General features: G+C 49.0%; 1 protein-coding gene across 4 annotated transcripts in view; it reads left to right on the top strand.

Annotated features, from left to right (window-relative positions):
* Positions 1-2,619: 2,619 nt before the first annotated feature.
* LOC122260815 (GTPase-activating protein CdGAPr) overlaps positions 2,620-12,555 on the top strand; it is a 214,217-nt gene continuing 204,281 nt past the window's right edge. For 3 of the 4 annotated variants that reach the window (XM_086552651.1, XM_086552652.1, XM_086552650.1), the window contains exon 1: positions 2,629-2,786. The gene's annotated coding sequence lies outside the window, so the exon portion shown is untranslated. Of the gene's footprint in view, positions 2,787-12,555 lie in introns of all 4 variants that reach the window. The other variant, XM_086552664.1, reaches the window with a different exon arrangement.

The following is a 12,555-nucleotide window of genomic DNA, read 5'->3' as shown; positions in this document are numbered from 1 at the left end:
GTAGGGGAAAGGGAGAGAAGATCGATGGTTTGTTTGTTTGTGTTAAGAAGAGCTTCGAAGGGGCTTTCCTTGTGTTAGTTATAGGATGGATTTTTATTAGCGTTGGCATAATGAAGGTTAAGAGAACTTCGTCTGTTGAAAGGATGGTAGAGGGCTGGGAGGAAGGGGGTAGGTAGGGTTATAGGTTTACATATCGGCTCGTAGTATACTACAATACACACACGCACACACACACACGCACACGCACGCACGCACGCACGCACGCACGTACGCACGCACGCACGCGCACACACACACACACATACACATACACATACACATACACATACACATACACATACACATACACATACACATACACATACACATACACATACACACATACACATACACACATACACAGAGCACAGAGAAAAAGATACAAATATAGATCTATGAGAGGGTATGAAGACGAGAGAGAGGGAAAGGGAAAGGGAGAGAGAGAAAGAGAAAGCGAGAAAGCGAGAAAGAGAAAGAAAGAGAGAGAGAGTCTCGACGAAAAATAGATGTCGGGGATCAAGGCCGCGCACGCAGAGGCTCTGGAAGAAAATACACGAAGGCAAAAAGGAAAAGAAAAAGAAAAAGGGAGAGAAAAGAAAGAGAGAGAGAAAGGCGAGAAGGAAAAAAAAACTCGAGAAAAAAGCGGACGGGACAGGCTGACAAAAGAGCCAAGTGACGAAGGAGTGAACAAAGCAGAGAGCCAGCGGAAGCAGAGTGCCACCGGCTAAGCGGAGGAGGCAGGAAGGGCAGCAGAAGAAGGCCCAAGGAGGTAAACAGCGCAAAAAAGGGCCTCGAGTCGCGTCCTGAATGAAGGAATGGGGTTAGCGAAAGGAATGGGAGAGAAAGTGAGAAACAGAGAGAGAGAGGGAGAGGGAGAGGGAGAGGGAGAGGAAGTGAGAGGGAGAGAGCGAGAGCGAAAGTGGCAGAAGGAAAGAGCAAAAAGAGATAGAAAAGAAATGAGGCTAGGGAGAGGAAGAAAAGAGAAGCAAAGAAAAAATAAGTAGGGAGGATATGAAAATAAAGAGAATAATAGCAAAGTATAAAGAAGATAAGAGAAAGACCGAACGAAAAGAGATGAAATGAAAATATAAAAATGAGTGTAATGAGGGTATGAAGAGAAGAAGAGATATGAAGAGAATAGGAGGAGAAAATAAAATAAAATAATGTGGATTCGAAAAGAAGAATAGAACATAATAGAATAGAAGGAGACGAGAGAGAGAAAAAAAGAGAAGAGAAGGCGAGAGGAAATCATTATAACGAGGAAGGATATTTGAGGACTCGCGAAATCAAAAAAAAAAAAAAAATACGAGAATGGAAGTTGACTTTAAAGAAAAGGAGTGATTAGATGATAAAATAAGACAAGAGGGGAGAGATAATTAACAATTGGGAATAACGGTCTTTAGAAGAGGGGCGAAGGGGAAAGGGGATGGGTTGGGGGGGGGAGAGGAGAATGGAGGGGGAGCCACAGAAAATTATTTTTAGATAGAACGAAAATTTCATAGAAAAGGGTGCCGGAGAGATAGGGAGGAAGAGAGAACGAGATGGAGATGGAGAGTAAGAGAATAAGAGGAACCGAGAAAATGAAAGAGGAAGTAGGATGAAGATAAAGATAAAGAGGAGGAGAGCCTATCGTGGTCGTAATAGCAATAGCGGTCGATTGGAACACGTAGAAGAAGAGAAATGAGTGGCGGAAGGTGTGGAGGGAGTCGAGGAGAAGGGAGAGAAAGAAGGAGGAGAGAAAGAATGAAGAAAGAGCGAAAGAGAGAGTGAGAGCGAGTGAGAGGGAAAAAACGAGTAACAAGGAAAAGATAAGAAATAAGTAAATAAGAAGGAGTGAGGAAGAAAGCAATAAGACAAAAGAAAGCAAGAAATGGTATTAGCTTAGGAAGAAGGGAGGAGGAAAAGGAAAAGGAAAAGGAAGGGGAAGGGGATGAATGGATGGAGGGAGAGGGGGGAGGCAAGGAGGTAGGGAGGGGGGGAGGCAAGGGGGTAAGGACACTGATACACTCCGAAAGGCTGTGTGGGTAAACGAAATGGAGGTTGGGTTGGGACTCGTCAGGGTGAATTGATGGGTTGATCTTGCAGGGGAGGGAAGGGGGGGGGAGAGAGGTGTAGGGAAGGCGCGGTAGGGGGCTCTAGGTTGAGGAAATGGACCTCAGGGGTAGGGGAGAGAGATAGGGAGGGGTGGGGGTGGAGGGGAGGAAGAGAAGGAAGGAGGGATGGATGAGGGACGAGAAATGGAAGAGGAAGGGAAGGGGAAAAATGGAGTGGGATTGGTTCCGTCAGTCCGGAGCTTGTTTTGAGGGAAGGTAAATATTTGATAAAAAAAGAAAGAAATTGTATGGCTAGTGGAAGAATAGAGATTTGTTAGGAGTTGGATCGATGTGTTTATGTTGGGAGTTATGTCGGTTAGGTATGCTGGAGAAATGGGTTTGTCAGCGAGTGGAATGGGCTCACGGCTGGACGGACGAAGGACGAGAATGACGGGCGGACGGGCGGTTTAGTAGACAAGCGGGCGGGCCGGGGAGTGCGGGTGCGGGCGCGCCGAGGAGTGCGGGCGCGGGCGGACGGGCGAGTGAGCGAGCGGGCGGGCGGGCGTCAGTGTGCGAGGCGGACTGGTTGGCGGGGGAGGCTGTGCGACGGGCCAGCGCCACTCCGCTCACTCACTCCCCGCCGTCCGCCAGTGGCATGAGCCGTGTCCCCGAGTAACGCCCTCGCAGACACACGCACTCCGGGGCGGCCGACAGGTGCGTTGGAGCCCGGCTGAAGGACGGAGCTCTCGCGGACGCCAGGTGTGCGCATACACACACTTGTCCTTCCTCGCGTACTATCGTGTTTGCGGATTTCGAGCGGGCGGCCGCGGGAGGAATTTGGGTACGCGTCGTGGATCGTATTGGAGTGTATTAGTCCACTCTTGTGCTTGGCCATCGCAGAGTGAATGTGCTTTGGTGATCCCACTTGGAAATCTTATGGAAAGTGTGCTAATACCTCCGTGGTGCTTGTTTGTTTGTTTTTACAGTGTCACAGGTGATGGATGTGACACTGTTATTGTGATACCAACATATTCTTCACGATACATGTGAAGTGTTTTTGCCTCTTTTTTTTCTGAAGTGAATACATACAGTGACGAGGTGTATGCTATTACGGAAAAAAGTGTGTGAAGTTATATTGTGATGTGTGCTCAGCCTTGTTATCCTACAGTTTAGAAAAATAGAATCCGTTTATTCCCGGAGGATTTATGTTTCTCGGAATAGGGTGAGAAGAGTGCGCTATTGTTATTCGCCCTTCTCTTTAAGCTCGGGTTCGGCCAAGATTTCGAATCGACCTCCCACCCCCCTCTCGGGAACCAGGACAAGGGAACTGTTCTAAAAAAAAAAAATGTCCGTGTAATTAATCTAGGATGAGCTCGAGGTATATATACACCCTTGGAGTTCACACTTGGAGTTCACTCAGAGTTCACTCTTGGAGTACACCTTCAGAGTTCACCCTTGGAGTACACCCTCAGAGTTCATTCTTGGAGTACACCCTCTAAGTTCACCCTCGAAGTGCACACCTTTACCCGACACAGTGCCCTTCTTGTGCCTCGCTCGAAAGGCAGGCAAGCAAACTTGAATCGTGTGAAATAACCAAGTTGGGCATTGCTTTGAAGACGCCCGTAAGAAGGCCAGCTGAAGTTTGCTTGTGATCCTCTTGTGCCTGGAGCAGGTCGCCCCTACCCCTACCCCTACCCCTACCCCTACCCCGCCCCCACCACCACCCCCTTCCCACCCCATGAAGAAGGCCAGAATAAGTTTGCGTGCAATCCCGTGATATCAAGACGACTGAATGGGTATCCTCGGGGGTCGCTATTTACATCAAAGCTAAGGGGATATTTGGGGAAGGTGGGTGGGTGGGTGGTTGGATGGGCGGGTGAGTGAGGGATGAATAAGTGATGATTGAATAAGTGAGTAAATGAATTAGTTAGGGAGGAAGGGCGGAGGGAGGGAGGAAGGGAGGAGTGAAAAAAGGAAGTAGAGAGGGAGGGAAGAGACAGACAGACAGACAGACAGACAGACAGACAGACAGACAGACAGACAGACAGACAGAGACACAGACAAACATACAGACAGACAGAGACAGAGACAGAAAGAGAGAGAGAGAGAGAGAGAGAGAGAGAGAGAGAGAGAGAGAGAGAGAGAGAGAGAGAGAGAGAGAGAGAGAGAGAAAGAGAAAGAGAAAGAGAAAGAGAAAGAGAAAGAGAGAGAGAGAGAGAGAGAGAGAGAGAGAGAGAGAGAGAGAGAGAGAGAGAGAGAGAGAGAGAGAGAGAGGAAACGAGAGTGTGTATGCGTACAATAGTGTGTACGTGTATATATACGCATGAGTACCTATTTATAAAATCATCAATCAAGGAGCCCATTAATCATGGTCGTTCTCAGCAGGCAAGAAAGTGGCTTTAAGGGGAGTGCGACGAAGGAGATAGAAGGACAAGTGAAATGAATACGAATACAAGAAGAAAAAGAAGTACAAGAAGAAGAAGAAGGAGAAGAAGAAGAAGAAAGGGGGAGAGAATGCAGATGAAGTGTAATTGCATACGTTTTGGTAATTTACATGCATTTCTTGACTACGGGTTCTGCAATTACATTTGCCTTACGGAAGGACTGTTGATACTTTATGGAAAGGATGGCACGAGATGCTTGGAATGACTTTGATATGAGAAGGGTTACGAAGGGGGTACAGGAGAGAGAGAATGAAGAAGGGAGGAATGGGGACGATGGGGAGCAATGGAGGAGGAAGAAAATGGGGAGGGAAAGGAAGGAGGTAATTGGAGGAGGAAGAAGAAAATAGGGAAGGAAGGAAAGAGGTGGAGACGGAAAACGAGGAGGAAAGGAGAGTAGAGGAGGAAGAAAAAAGTGAAAATGAAAATAGGGAGGGATGGGCAGGATGGAAAATGACATTGGAATAGGAAGATAATGGAGGAGGAAAAGGACAAGAATGTTGAGAAAATAAGAGGAAAGGAACACGAAGAAAATGATAATACGAACAGAGCAAGAATCGGAATAAGAGATGGAGGAAAACAAAGTCGAAGATGAGAATTGACCACTACTACGATTTCGACACCTTGGGAGTAGGGGTGGGTAGGGGATAGGGGTGTGTGCGTGGCGGGCGTCGTCCTGGGGAAGAAAGTCGCTGATGCATGCTCCCAGCGGGCACAATTTCCCCGAGTCTTGAGACCATATTGGCTCTGCTATTGAGGGCCGCGTCCTACGAGAATCTCCCAGGGGCACCTGACTCCTCCTGCCTTCCTTCTCCTTCTCTTGTGTTCCTCCTCCAGGGGCACCTGACTCCTCCTGCCTTCCTTCTCCTTCTCTTGTGTTCCTCCTCCAGGGGCACCTTTACTCCTCCTGCCTTCCTTCTCCTCCTCTTGTCTTCCTCCTCCAGGGGCGCCTGCCTCCTCCTGCCTTCCTTCTCCTCCTCTTGTCTTCCTCCTCCAGGGGCGCCTGCCTCCTCCTGACTGCCTTCTCCTCCTCCTGTCTTCCTCCAGGGGCGCCTGCCTCCTCCTTTCTTCCTCATCCACCCTGATCCTTATCCTTTCTTTCTTTCTTTTCTATTCTCACCCTTTTCATCTTTGTTATTAGTCTTTTTTTCCTTAACATTTTTTTTCCTATCATTTCTCGCCCCTTCGTCCTTCAATCCTAACCGTTTCTTCATTTTTCTTCTCCCAATATTTTCTTTCCTGTCTCCCGCCTTTTTTCCTCCCTTTTCTCATCTTTGCTTCCTCCTCCCATGCACCTCTTCTTCCCTCTCCCACTTCTCCCTTCATTCGTACCCATTCTCTCACTTTCTCCATTCATCACCCACTCTTTCTCATCCTTTCTTTTCATCCCTTCTCACCCTGCTTTTCCACCCCTTATCTCCTTTCCCGTCACCCCTCCCCTCACCCCTTTCCCTTCACCCCTTATCCCTTTTCCCCTCCCCACCCTTTATCCCTCCACCTGCCCTCACCCTCTCGAAGACAATACCAGGAGAGGGAATAACCCCCTCTCCCCCTATTACCCCCCACCCTTTTCCCCAGTGGCTGTGATGGTCGTCGCGAGGAGGGAAAGGAGAGAGGGGGGGAGGAGAGGAGAGAGAGAGAGAGGGGGGGGAAGAGGGGATGGCAAAGGATTGGGATTGATGATGGAATTGATGAGGAGTGAGGTGGGGATCGATGTGAGCGAATTTGATGAGGTGAGGATGAAGGGGAAAGGGAAGGGAAGGGAAGGGAAGGGAAGGGAAGAGGAAGAGGAAGAGCAGTCGGAGGTTGTGAGGTGCGGCGGTTGGATAAGTGTGAGGATGAAGAAGGGTAGGGGGGATAAGGGGGAGGTGCAGTGTGAGGATAGATATGAGGTTTAAGGTATGAGGGGATGAGGGAGAAGCAGTGGATATTTGTGAGTATGAGAGGAAGTGTGAGAATGAATGATGAGCGGGGCAGGGGAAGTGTGAGTGGGAAGAGAGTCAGAGAGAGGGCGAGTGTGACCGTGACGAAGGTAAGTGTGAATGTGAGAGTAAGTGTGAGAATGAGTGTTGAACATGATTTCGACCCTACCAAACGGGTGAGGTAACAAAGTGTAACTTTATTTATGTATATATATATATATATATATATATATATATATATATATATATATATACATATATATACATATATATGTGTATATATGTATATATGTATTTATATATACATATATACATATATATATATATATATATATATATATATATATATATATGAATATATATACATACATATATATATGTAATTAGCAGAATAATGCCCTAATTTCTGCCGCAGTACCCGATACGTATCCGCTTACAACCGGTCTGACCTCAACTCGATCTTCAATTTTTTCCCCCTAAGTAAATCAGCTGAATGAAGCACTGATATTATCTCCTTGACCTAATGATATTAATTAGTTTATTAGTCTATTAAGCGCAGCACGGCCGAGCCAGGGGCGCCATAAGGATAGATCCAGGCCATGCATCGCGCGCAGCTGCGGGGATAACTCGGCACGAGGTTCTTAAACCCGCCGCTGGTTGGGGGGGGGGGGTGGGGAGGGGGAAAGAGGGAGGAAAAGGGAGAGGGGGAGGGGGAGAGAGGAAGGGTTAGGGAGAGGGGAGGGGGAGGAAGGGGAGAGAGGGAGGAGAAGGGGGAGAGGGAGGAAGGGGGAGGGGGAGGTAGGGAGGGAGGGGAAGCGGGAGGGGGAGAGGGGGAAGGGATGGAGGGGGAAGGTAAGGGAGGGTAGGAGTAAATAAGGGAAAGGGAATGAGAAGTAGGGAGGGTGAAGTGGAGCTATGAAAAGGGGGAGGTAGGGGATGAATGAAGGTGGGAAGGGGGATGGGAAAGGAAAGGAGTATGGGAGGGAAAGATAGATAAGGAGGAGGAGGTAGGGAAGGAAGGAAGAGAGGGAGTGATTGAGGGAGGAGGAAGGGAAGAGGCAAGAGGAGGAGGAGGAGGAGGAGGAGGAGGAGGAGGAGGAGGAGGAGGAGGAGGAGGAGGAGGAGAGGAGGAGGAGGGAGGGAGGAGGAGGAGGAGGAGGAGGAGGAGGAGGAGGAGGAGGAGGAGGGGGGCGGCGGCGGCGGCGGCATTGGAAGCTGTAACATGGGCAAGGGAGAGGGAAGGGAAATAGAAACAGTGGGCGGAGGGAAGTAGGAGGGAGGCAAAGAGGGGAAGGGCGAGTGGGGATAGGGACGATAGGGAGGAAGTAAAGGAGGGAGAGAGGAAAAGGGGGGAGGGGAGGGAGGTAGGGAGGGTGACCTGGAGGCAGGCGGTGCATGGAGACTCGCCGCCGCCACGCAGAACCAGGAAATTTCTTTCTCTCTCTATTTTCTCTGTCTAATTTTCGGTAAGGTCTTGGGAGGGGAGGGAGGGAGGGGGGTGCGGGTCCAGGCTGCCTGGCGCCACGATGCCTGGGGTGAGGGCGGAGATGGAGGTCGGACACACACATATACGCACACGCATCCACGCACGCGCGAGCACATGCTCACATATACATACACGTTCATCTACATACATACACTTATATCTATACATGCATATATATACACATCCACATACACACCCACAACATGTATTGGTGTGTGTGTGTATGTGTGTGTGTGTGTGTGTGTGTGTGTGTATGTATAAATATATATATATATATATATATATATATATATATATATAATATATTATATATATATATATATATATATATATATATATATATATATATATATATATATATATATATATATATATATGTGTGTGTGTGTGTGTGTGTGTGTGTGTGTGTGTGTGTGTGTGTGTGTGTGTGTGTGTGTGTGCATATACATGATTATGTGCTTAAATATTTATTTATATATATATTCCAATGAAATGATACTGACTCGAAACTTTCCGTAAAACTTGATGAAGCAAGAAAGTTGACCAACTTGTGTCCCGCGACACAAAGTCCGTGCTCTTGCAGCTCTCGTCTGTGTAAAGAACTTGCAAGCAGTAACAGCTGAGGCGTAACACTGACAAGGACGACGACAGCGGCAAAACAGCTGCCCGGGCAAGCACGTCTGGAAAAGCGCTTCATGTTATTTATTCAGGAAAAGCAGTGAAGAGCGGGAAAATTCTCAGCCTTAATTTATTCTTAAGCACAGATCTGGTTGACCCATAACCCCCTCCCCTCCCCGTGCTGCATAAAAAAACACGAAACTAAACAAGAGAAATTGTGGCTTCCTTGCAGTATGTTGCAGCGTTGCCATTCTCGGGGTGGGAGTGGGGGTGGGGGGTGAGGGTGGGATGCAATATTTACATTCACCTTCAGATGCAAAGGCGAAGTACGGTAACTTTTCGTCGCGTCGGAGCCCCGGCGCGGTTCCGGGACGCCACGATCAATTGACTGCTTGCTTGCTTCCTTCCTGGACGCTCTTGCTTTCTGTTCTCTTCTCCCTCGATCAGCCGAGCATTTCATCGGTGTCGCCCTTTTATTGACAGGTGCGGGGGACGTGCGAGGACTGAGGAACGAGTGGGTGGACGTGGAGGGTCGGGTGGAAGGGGTAAGGGCGGTCCGGAGGATAGGTGTGGATAGGGAGAAGGTGTTCCACGAACGAGATGTTGCCGGCAGGTGGAGAGCTCGTAGCTGTAGGGGGAGGGATAGAGGGGGGGAGGGTAAGAAGTAGGGGGGAGAGGTGAGGGAAAGGGAGGGGTGATGGAGAAGGAAGAGTAGGGGGGGAGGTGAGGGAAGGGTAGGGGTGATGGAGAAGGAAGAGTAGGGGGGAGAGGTGAGGGAAGGGTAGGGGTGATGGAGAAGGAAGAGTAGGGGGGAGAGGTGAAGTGAGGTGAGGGGGGGGAGGGTGTTGGCATCGAGCGGCCAATTTAAGTCATCACTTTCAATTTATCGTACTTCAGGTCCGTCCCTTTACATCTCTCTTTCTCTCTCTCTCTCTCTCTCTCTCTCTCTCTCTCTCTCTCTCTCTCTCTCTCTCTCTCTCTCTCTCTCTCTCTCTCTCTCTCTCTCTCTCTCTCTTTCTCTCTGTCTATCTCTCTCTCTTTTTATATCTCTCCCTCTCCCCTCTCCCTCTCCCTCTCCCTCTCCCTCTCCCTCTCCCTCTCCCTCTCCCTCTCCCTCTCCCTCTCCCTCTCCCTCTCCCTCTCCCTCTCCCTCTCCCTCTCCCTCTCCCTATCTTTCTCCTCCATGGCACATCCTCCTCCATCTCCTCCCGCTCCGCCTTCCATTCGTCTCACGAAGATGACGCGCGAAATGCAGTCCACTTCGGCTGACGTCATCATCCTGCTTCGGGTTTAGAGATAAAGATAGATTCTTAAAAAAAGATAGTCGGGATTCTTTGAAAATGGGTTAGTCGCGGGAGTCTTGAAAAAGGTTTGTCTGGATTCTTAAAAAAAAAAACTTGCGGAATTCTTGAAAATAATAATAATAATCACGGGATTATTTAAAAAGGTGATAATGGGATTCTTAAGTAAATGGTAGTCGCGGGATTCTTTAAAAAGGTTGTGTGTGTGTGTGTGTGTGTGTGTGTGTGTGTTTGTTTGTTTGTTTGTTTGTTTGTTTGTTTGTGTTTGTGTTTATGTGATGAACGTGGAAGTCCACGAATACTGATACTCTAATTCGCAGTGCAAAACATTCGAATAAATAAATGCATTTTTGGCGAAGACGTGTCATTTGCACGAGCTGTGTTAAAGTCCGTTTTTCATCCGAATGCGACCCTCATCCCCCTCCTTCCCCCACCCCTCCTTTACCCCTTTCTCCCTCTTCCCCTTCCCTACCTGTCCTCCTCCCCCTTACTCCCCCTCTTCCCCTCCTCCCCTAACCCCTCCCTCCCTATTCCCCCTTCCCCCTAACCCCTCCCTCCCTATTCCCCCTCCTCCTCCCCTCCACGACTGAGCTGCTCGCGTAGCTTATCATTAACTAATTACTCAAATTCAGCGGAATATCTCGATGTAATGGCTGGGTCCGGCTCGGCAACAAACCTGTCTACTATTTCTTTAAAAAATAATAACGTTCTTGTTTGTGCGGTCTCCTTTTTTTCTTATCTTTCTCGTTTTTTTCTTTCTTTCTTTTTCGTTATTTTTCTCTCTTTCTCGTTTTCTATTTTCGTTTCTTTTATATTTCACTTTCTCTTTTTCTCTTCTCCTTTCCTTTATTTTTTTGTCCTTTCTTTTCCTCTCCTTTTCTCTCCTCTTCTCTCCTCTCTTCTCCTCTTCTCTTCTTTCCTCTTCTCTCCTCTCCTCCCCTTCCCTTTTCTACTCTCTCTTTCTCTCTCTCCCTCCCTCCCTCCCTCCTTCCCTCCCTCTCTCCCTCCCCCTCTCCTTTTTTGCTTGCGTCGTTGTCCTATCTCTGCGTCCTTTGTCCCACGCCGACCGTGGTGATGCAATGAGTGTGATGAGGGCGATGGGGATGATAATGGGGGTGAAGATGATGCAGGTAGGACTGCTTTGGTCTTCGTGCTTGGACCTCATGCTTGCCTGTCTCGTTTGTGCTTGCATAATCTCGTTTTCATTTTTTTTTTTTTTTTTTTTTAATCATTATTTGGAGGATCGAATTCATTAGCGTTGATGTCAGAAAAAAATTGCACTTTGGTGACGTCGAGGGCGAGTGAAAGAGACAGGGAAAGTGAGTGAAAGTGACAGGGAAAGCGAGTGAGTATGAAGGTGACGAGCCCATGGAGAGAGTGAGAGTGACTAATAATGTATAAAGGTGACATGAAAATGCATACGATAGAAAGGAGATGATTGATGAAGTGCGATGAGCAAGCACAAGAATTGCACAAGATGGACATGAAGTATCCGTGTGTAGCACTGACGTAGAAAGCGAGTGACCAGAGGAGAAGGAGGGGCGAGGGGGGTGGGAGGAGATGGGGCTGGGGGAGGGAGGGGCCAGGGGACGGGTTACACGCCCATTCACATCCATTATTCTTGCTGTGGTCTAATGTGAGGCACCGATCTTTCTTATCCATCTCTGTCTTTCTATTTGCCTTTCTCTTTTCCTCCTCCTCCTTTTCTTCCTCCTTCCTCCATCCTTTTACCCCCTCCTCCTCCTCCTCCTCCTATTCCTTTTTCGTCCTTCCTCCATCTCCTGCTCCTCCTTTTTCGTCTTCCTCCTCCTCCTCCTCCTCCTCCTCCTTTTTCGTCTTTCCTCCTCCTCTTCCTCCTCTTCCTCCTCCATTCTTCCCTCGGATACAAAATTTAAATATCCCTTTGAGGTTAGAGAAAGAGTAAAGGCAACAAGACCCGCCGTCACACCATAATTGCGCCCTTGCGACTGTCCTTGTGCGCGAGGGGGGTGGGAGGGGAGGGGAGGGGAGGGGACGGGGTTGTATACATGTCGTTAGATTTTTGTTATATTTCGTTGAGCCATTGATATTCCTGGCCTGCACGCGGAGGCACCCACCCGAACGCAGTGCCAACCAACTCGGGTCTCGTCGGCTCGAAGGCCGTTTGCTCCTCGGTTACCCTCTCTTTCTCGCGAGTAACAAGGTAATCCGGTTACTCGCGGAACGGTATCAACTTCCGCAACGGAATGTATCGATCACGGACCGCGGAACGCTTACGAGTCGCTGGGACGAGCCGCTTTCGGTCCCGGTGTTCGCGGTTCGCCGAAGTTTACAGCGAATAATCTTCACCGTCATTAGCGCGTGGGATTAGACAAGTGTAATTAAGATTCCAGAGCCGTCGGGGGGATTGGGGGGTGGGGGTGGGAGTGGGGGTGGGGGAGGTGTTTAGCCTGCTTGGTGTATCGTGGGAGAGAAGGGGGGGGGAGGGTATGATTAGTAGATCGAAAGGGAGCTATTGAACCGAGGGAGGAGGGGTTAGGGGGGGGGGGAGGTCGAGGTGTCATTCCGTTGAAGTTTTTGTCGGAATTCGCGTATCGGGAAGAGCGAGAGCGCGTGCGTATTCGTGTGTGCGTGCGTGCGTGTGTGCGTCTTTATGTTTATGTGTGGGCGGGCGGGTTATGTTACCGCCCCCCCCCCCCACACACACACACACCCCAAACCCGTGATATGCACGTT

Source organism: Penaeus japonicus, unplaced genomic scaffold, assembly GCF_977035675.1.
Source record: "Penaeus japonicus unplaced genomic scaffold, GWHDUDI00000001_assembly GWHDUDI00000027, whole genome shotgun sequence".
NCBI lineage: Eukaryota > Metazoa > Arthropoda > Malacostraca > Decapoda > Penaeidae > Penaeus > Penaeus japonicus.
This window is presented reverse-complemented; position numbering and strand designations above follow the sequence as displayed.